Source organism: Hibiscus syriacus, unplaced genomic scaffold (assembly GCF_006381635.1).
Source record: "Hibiscus syriacus cultivar Baekdansim isolate YM2019G1 unplaced genomic scaffold, ASM638163v2 tig00110392_pilon, whole genome shotgun sequence".
Lineage (NCBI taxonomy): Eukaryota > Viridiplantae > Streptophyta > Magnoliopsida > Malvales > Malvaceae > Hibiscus > Hibiscus syriacus.
Genome location: NW_024062720.1, coordinates 1,300,176 through 1,308,479, shown reverse-complemented (window position 1 = coordinate 1,308,479; position 8,304 = coordinate 1,300,176). Strand labels below are relative to the sequence as shown.

At 34.5% G+C, this 8,304-nt stretch overlaps 1 pseudogene; it reads right to left on the bottom strand.

Moving 5' to 3' along the window:
• Positions 1 to 1,831: 1,831 nt before the first annotated feature.
• Positions 1,832 to 5,695, bottom strand: LOC120123287 (annotated as a pseudogene).
• Between the last annotated feature and the right edge of the window lie 2,609 nt (positions 5,696 to 8,304).

Below are 8,304 nucleotides of genomic sequence, written 5' to 3'. Positions count from 1 at the left end.
CACAGCTCTGTTCCATAGATGCATGATTCATTTTTTAAATGTATTTGGAGGACTCTTAAAGATTGTATCTCCATAAGAATCATACTACAATAGCATGAAAAAAAAAACCAGTCATAAGAGGAAAAAAAACGTCATAATGACAATTTTTTTTTATTTAAATTAAAAAGACTCAAGAAAAAAAGAGTACATAGTATAAAAAATAAGAGAACTAATAATCTCCGACGGTCAATAACCAATATGAAGATTGGTCCTGTAATCGGCTAAACAAGAAAAAGAAAGACAACACAAAAGTATTAAAAAAACCAATGGATGTTGGTTTAAGTGGTAAGCAACTTAATGTTGTTTAAGCAAGGTCTTAGGTTTGAGTCATTGTGTATGTAGAAAATCTCCACTGGAAGACTCACCCACCAAAGTCAGGTATGCGACATGGAATATTTTTCTTTCAAACTTTTATTTATCTTTCTCATATTACCATAACTTCAATACGTTTTTTCTTAAACTTTTGAATATTTTAATTTCATCCTTAAATTATAATTCTCACTCTAAATAATCTTCAAATTTTAAAATATTTTAACTGCATCATCAAATTAACTCTCATTCTAAATTAGTCTTCAATTTTTTAAATGTTCTAATTTCATCCCTAATCTTTCGAATGATTTATGAGATATTATTGGAATATTCAAATGTTTGGGGATCAATTTAAAATGAGGGCCATAGTTTGAGGAAAAATTTGAAATATTCAAAAGTATAAGAACCACTTTAGAATGAGAGTCATAGTTTGAGAATGACATTAGAATGCCCAAAAGTTTATGGACTAGTTTAGATGAGTGTCATAGTTTAAGGTATTATGGTCCAATTAACTCAAATTTAAATTATATCAAAATATATTATTTTGTAAATATTATAATTTATAATATAATAAAACATTATTTTAACAAAACATAAATATAATGCTAAATTTTCAATATTAGAAATAATAAAGTGTATTTTTCTTTGTTTCAAAAAATATATAGTGAGCACAAATCAAGAAACTCTGGCGGTAAAAGAATTATTATTGTTTTTTGAGGTTATAAGTTTGAGCACCAAGAATATAAGAGATGTGAACGTTTCATGTCAAATGATTAATAATTATTTTTAAATATATATTATTTTCTAGTATTAATAAAAAAACCATAGATTTATATATGCATATTAAACAAAATACAACCGGTTCATACTATACAAATAGACTTTTAATTAGTTGAATCAATCGAGATTAAGAATACAAATGCATGCACGTATCGAAACTCCTACTGAGCTTGAAGAGAATCACTGATTTGCCCGGCTTTGGAGTTACCAAGCATTGAAAGTTTCGATCCGACGGACCCTGTCCTCGGCATCCCAGCTCTATGGTAACGATACCGGAAGGAGCCCGGATGAGTTGTCGGCGAGCAAAGGCAGCTCGACTTCGACCCCCATGGCTTGCCCGCCGGTGCTCGCGGCGTTGCATACAATGTCGGATGTCTCTCGATTTCCTCCGAGTTCACTTCTCCAAACGACAAGTTATGAGAAAGCTTGCCCTTACAAAGTTGGCTCGTCTTCAGAGTTATCTTTAATTTCTCAGCTTTTTCCATGGCAACTTGTCAACAAATAACCAAAAATTATCTTTCTAAACAGATTGATTGAATATTAATAAAACTTGAGAACTGTAAACAGATTAATAAAGAACCCCCTGGAAATGAATTAGAATATTTGAGTACGAGGATTCAATGTACCGATTTCCCGTCGGAGAAATACTACAAAGCAAAACGGATAAAGTAGTTATAATTTTAGCTAAAAGTTCGGTTTTGTTCTCCATTTCTGGACAATATGTGCTTAATTCCCAATAGTTAATCTGTTTTAACAACATATCTCTATATTTAATTTGCTTTTCCTAATAAAAATACTGTCCCAAGTCGTATAGATTTTGCCAACATTTATTACTCTATGGTTAATCCGATGTTTGTTCATCTTTGCTCAGTTCAAATCTCCATTTCTGCCTCTTGTGTGTATATCTTCGCCAAATAGCTTGCACAGCTTTGCATCGATGAGCCTCGACTTGCTTCGTTATCTTCTCGTAATTCTTGCTCTCGAACTCCGCAAATGCATCCTACAAGTAGGCTCCGGAAATCTGTCAAAGAAATGTTCGCAGCTCATGTATGCAAAGCAGGAGACGATGGCAACCACGACGAACCTGAATATCCAGAGTTTTATACAGCTCTTTCACTTTGGCGACACATGCTGGATTGGCTTTTCCGTAGTTCTCCTGGAAATGAAATAAAGAAAATGTTTATGTTGCAGCAACAGAGATTTAATTTGGTTGCGACATCGTCAATCCAGACTATGAGGCTGCTTATGTCTAGAATGAACCAGGGGCACAAGCAACCGAAGGTGACTTGGGAAGTAAGGAAGCTAAGGATTTAGAAATTACATTAGTATAACAACGAAATCGGCAAAGAATGCACATGTATATTATGTCCAGCCGAGGCGAAGCCAGAAACGGTGTCTAAAACGCAAAAGGTTCGGGATGTGTGATTTGAGACTTACATATAACAGTTTCTTTTGGTCGTCGTTTGCACGTTCCAAAGCTTTTACAACCAGCCAAGAGCACTTGGAGTCTTCGATATCAGTTCCTATCTGATAGAGTAGAAAGCAATTAGCTAGTAAGGCCTTTAACTAATCACCATTTGCATAACCAGATAACGATACTAGAATGGTTATTTTCCAAAACTCACCTTGCCAGTTACCTCAGGATCACCAAAACAATCTAGAAAATCATCCTGCAATTTAGAGGGAAAAAATTGCTAGGTGAACAGAAGAAAACATAGATATTTAATATTAGCTGAGAAATGCTGTCTCGCAATTAAAGATCACCTGCACTTGATGATAAATTGTCATTTCAACAAGGACATTCTTCATGCCAGTATGATCGACAAGATTCTCTCCTGCCATAAGTAATGCACATGCAACCTGGTTCATATTGAGAAATAAGAAGCAATCCTTATAAAACGAATGATCACGATGTACAATACACACTGCTTGATTAGACTGACAATGGATCGTAAATCTTGGAAAATATGAGCTGTAAAATAGAATTTTACTCACCGGAAGGTAAAATGAGTAATAAGCGACTTGTACTCAACAATCCTGCGGTAACTGCATCAGGAAAAAACCATTTTATGCGTTGTATGCAAAACAGAATATCATTTTGCACTCAAGTTGCAGTTAACAAACAGTCACTTACGTTGATAACGAGTACTTCGATAAATCTTTCTCCCCTTCAAGTGTGGTTATTAAGTCTATCATTTCGCCTGATACGGTTTGAAATTCCACCTAAAAAGATTAGTTCACAAACACCAGTGTGACTTGTTAATGTCGAAAGCAAAAGATCATCACGGTATGCATCCAATGCAACAAAGAAGAAAAACTGACCTCATTGAATAAATCTAGCAAATCGGTGTAATAAGGTTTTCCAATGAAGTGCCTCTTGAGAATTCTGAAGATCTGATTGCGTAGAATTAACCCGTCATTGATAGCGATCATTCCAACCTACAATGAAACTTTCAGAAGTCGGAGTTTTCGCGGAATCAAGAAAGCTAACTGACCTAGGTCGAGTTCCTAACTCGTCCAACAGGATCAAATGGTTTGCAAACCAATTTATTCGCACATAGTATAAAAGGAATTAAAGGGTTTCGCTTTTATTACTACAAAGGTAGGGATATTCTTGTTATATCATATACCTTCGAAAGCCTGAACCAGCACGGTTGACCTCTGCGAGTATGAGATTGATCCATGATATCATCTTGAATGAGAAAATACGCTTGAAGCTGCACGAATCAATGTTAAGTCAATTGCAGTACAATAGAGATTAAACAACTCTTGCAATTATTGATGAAAACCGAAAACGAAGATGACTAATAGAGTGCTTATGTGTCCTTCAGCCACACCCATTCAATGGACCAACCAAGGGCACAAGCAAGAAAAACTTCATCATCACTCAGCTCTTTTCCTTCTTTCAATGACTTGAAGACGTCGATGACCGACAACCCTCGGTTCATCTTACCTGCAAACAGTAGAGTCAGTAAGCAAACATTCCAATACAAAGCCTATTTACTATGGATTTCTGGTTATTGAGAGCCCCAATCAATCCACACCTTGAGATACATTGTAATCGAGCATCTGCAACAAAAGGAGAAACCATCATGATTTACACTTTTCTCAGTAAGAAACCACTAAAGAAAGGAGATGAATGAGAATAATTAGTTCCATATAACAGGATAGATGCTATTTAAATACCAGAGTGCACATATAGCCAAAAAAATATGATGCATCAATTCATGATCAGTCATTTTATACTGAATGCAAAGTTCAATAATGAAAAATGAAATAAAATCTAGCAGGCTCAGCTAGAAACCATGTATCTTTCATCTTAAAACCAACTTTTCCCCTTACGCTGACAAGTGACAGACATGTTCATCAAAAGCTACAACCATGCAACACTAAATTCAAAAGAATGAAATTTTAACAGAATCCAAACAAAGAACTCCATAAACTATAATGTATCCACTCTTAAGACTTAAGAACGAGTCAATAAGAACCCAAAAATGAAACCATCGACGATGAACAAAAAATACATGGCTAAAAGAGAAACAACATAAAGAAAGAGAGAGATGAGGAATTACACGCTCTACCCACTGTCGGGAATCATCGGTAAATTAAAAACAAGTTTCATTAAGAAGCTCTGATTTTAGTACGGAATAGACCTGCATAAACTTGGATTTTAACTCACTCATGTCTTGGCTTTCCACTCTATTCCTTCTTTCCGATGGTGGAGCTAGAAGAAAGAAAGAAAAAAATGATAGTAGAACTGAACTGAGGTTCTCATAGATATTGTCATTGTTATTACAAAGAGAAATAAGTACTCAAGCGACTTAGATACATGCATTTCATGCAAGCATCAATATATATTGAGATAATATGATTAAAAACACTAATTTCTTAGTTATTTTAATTTGGTTTGTTTAATTAACAAGATTAGTTAAAACATTTTCACTCATTTAGTACAACTTTTGACCTTAAAAGTTAATCCAACAGCAATGCGGAGCACAGTTTAAGCTGCTCTGTAGTAATCTAAATTATCATGCATGAAAAGATTCTACATTTGTTTGCAATTAAATAAGTAATCTTTGATTATATGCAAGTTCAATAAAAAGGTTTTTGCTTATCAGTTATTGAGTAGGATCGGATAGAGTTCGGATCGAATCCATACCAAGTATTTTACAGGTTCGTTTCAACTCAAAATGTGAATTGAGTTTCCTGTCAAAGCCCGGCCGCAATAGAGAGATGAGAACCCGTGCCCGACTTTTTACGCTCATATTTATCTTACACTAAACTGAGTTTCCTGTAAAAGCAGCTAATGCAAGGATTAAAGCCTTCAAAATGAAGCTGCAAAAGCAATTAAAATTGATTGAACCAGTAACCCACGAAGCAAAAATCAAATGCTAAAGCGAAAATAGAGCATACCAGTAAGTGATTTACTCCAAGGCAATGCTCCAACACAATGATGCAAGATAGTTCGGAACAAAAGCACTGATATTAGAATATGGATATTGCAGGTGAATATAGTTTCAGACTTCTAGGTTTTGTTTCTTCACGTTAAAATTAGGTTCCGGGTTGGGTTTGGGGCATTTGGACCTTTGAGGTCAAGGGTAGAAATGGGTTTAAATGTCTGTTTTTTTAATTTGTTTGTTATAATTATACAGTAGTATTTATTCGAATAATTCTGAATTATTTTATAATAAATACTTAAATATTTTTACAAATGTCGTATTTAAATTTATGACAATTCATTTAATTAACGAGGTTATTTAATTCGTGTAATTGACAAAACATATTATCTGCTAAATTCCGTTTAAATACGTTTAAAAAAGATTAAAAGACAAAGCATAGACGACTGTCTTTAAATTTTAAATACCGTTTAATTGTTTAGGTTTCAAAGGGTTCGGCTAAAAAATTCACAAACTAATCATATGAATCAACCATATCTTAAAAGATCTAATTATATATTGACAAAACACTCTATAACTTTATATGTAATCTTATAAAATAATGTTTCAAAAATAATAATCTTGTAAAATAAAGAACAACCACTCAATTAATCTCACGAACTGTTTATTATTTAGGGTAAAGTATATAGATAGTCCCCCGAATTTTTTGGGTGCTTGCATTTTGGTAACCCAACTTTTGAAACTTGCAATACACTCATCGAATTTTTAGTTCGTTTTTATTTTGGTCCCTGTCGTTACCTCCCGTTAATTTTTACTGACATGACACTTAACCCCGTTGACTTTTCTAACTTAGATTTTTCTTCTTCCTCCTCCTCTCCTGCTTTTTCTTCTTCTTCTTCAAAGCAACCATCTTCAGCTTCAAAACTCGATTCCAAAACCGACCCAACATGCAGGATGGATGGGAGATAGCAATTGCCAAGCTGCAAAGTCGTCGAGATTGGGTTTGAAGCACGGCAGGGGCGAGATCGTTGAAGGAGGTTGAAGGTGGTACTGATAGTGGCAACGTAAGGTTGAATCCACCATGGCAGGTAGGAAGGGTGGTAGCATTGGTGGAGAAACAGGACACGTACTTGGATTGGTTATGGCTATCGTAAGAGCAGTTGTCACGGTCAGTGAGAGAACGCAGCAGCTTGCAGGCTTGCAGCTCTTTTCGTTAGATTTTGATTTAACAAAAGAGTGAAATTGTTAAACCTCATAGTGGTGATCAGATCTTGCATGTAAAATAGTAATCTTTAACAAGTGTACATACATGAATGGAAAGATAACATTTGCTTTTAACGTACAGATTTAGAGAAATACAGTTCATTGGCCAAAAGTCCAAATGCAAAAAGCTATTTCTAAAGAGATCATATTACTGTCAGATCACAGTGTTAATCTGAAAAGTACATGTAAAAACCCACAGTAACAAGAGTTATAACACGGATTAATGACTTTCAATTCATTGTCCAAAGGAACAACCAATTGCTTTTAAAATGCAATGTTACTGTGTAAAATTAAAGGTTTTCCCCTTGGAATAAGTGCAAAAAGACATGAAGTTTACGATCAAAGATAAGGATATAGGCCTTGGAGCTTGTACAGAGATAATGGTAAGCGAATTTGCCTTCCAGGCGATATTCATGCATGACCCATTTGATTTTCCCTCCTTTAGGAGCTCTTCCCCTATAAAATACCAGTGACTTCTTTATCCCAACGAATGCACAAGTCTTTGAGCTATAAATCTCCCGATCTTTCCCGGTAGCTTTGCAGTATCCAGCTTCAGTAACAAGACCTCAACAATCTCTCCCCCGCCATGCTTCAAACCCAACTTCGACGTCTTTGTAGCTTGGTAATTGCTATCTCCCATCACTCCTACATGTTGGGTCGGTTTTAGAATTGGGTTTTGAAGCTAAAGATGACTCCTTTGAAGAAGAAGAAAGAAAGAAAAAGAAGAAAAAGTAGAAGAGGAGGAGGAAGAAGAAGCTGCCAAGTCAGAAAAGTTAAGTGCCACATCAACAAAAATTAATATGAGGTAACGGTAGGGATCAAAATAAAAATTAATTAAAATTTTGATGACTGTATTCCAAGTTTCAAAAGTTGGGTGACCAAAATACAAGTATCCTAAAAATTTGGGGATTATTTATATACTTTACTCTATTATTTATATAAAATGCGAATTTTTTGTATTTTTGATTTATTCAAAATGGTCGAAGAACACAATGTCTAAAAATCTGTGAAGTTTAAACATCTTCCATTTACATTATTATAAGCAAATAGAGGGATCAAAATAGTGGTCCTTTTGATTAAAACAAATATTTGGATCACCAAAAGTATAATATTAAATATGATTTAAAAAATAATTAGGATGCCAAAATAGAAACGTAAGAATAGATAGAGTACCAGATAAATAATCTACCATGAAGTTAATGGACAAAAATATTTGAGCTAAAATATATGTCGAAGGCCCAAACAAGGCAAAGTCCAATATTAAAGTAAAAAATTCAATTGGGCTGGTCTTCGAATTTTAGACCCGAGTCAAACCGACAATAACTTGTTCCGATTCGAAAACCTAATATTATTATTTAGGCAAAAATGAATTAGAAGTCCCTTTACTTTTAAAAAAACTAGTATGGCTCTCATATTAGTTTTTCTCTCAATGTGGCCTTCCAATTCATAAAACAAACCCAATGTGACCCTTTGACTAACGTCTTTCGTCATTGATTGTTACAGTATTGGCGTGCCA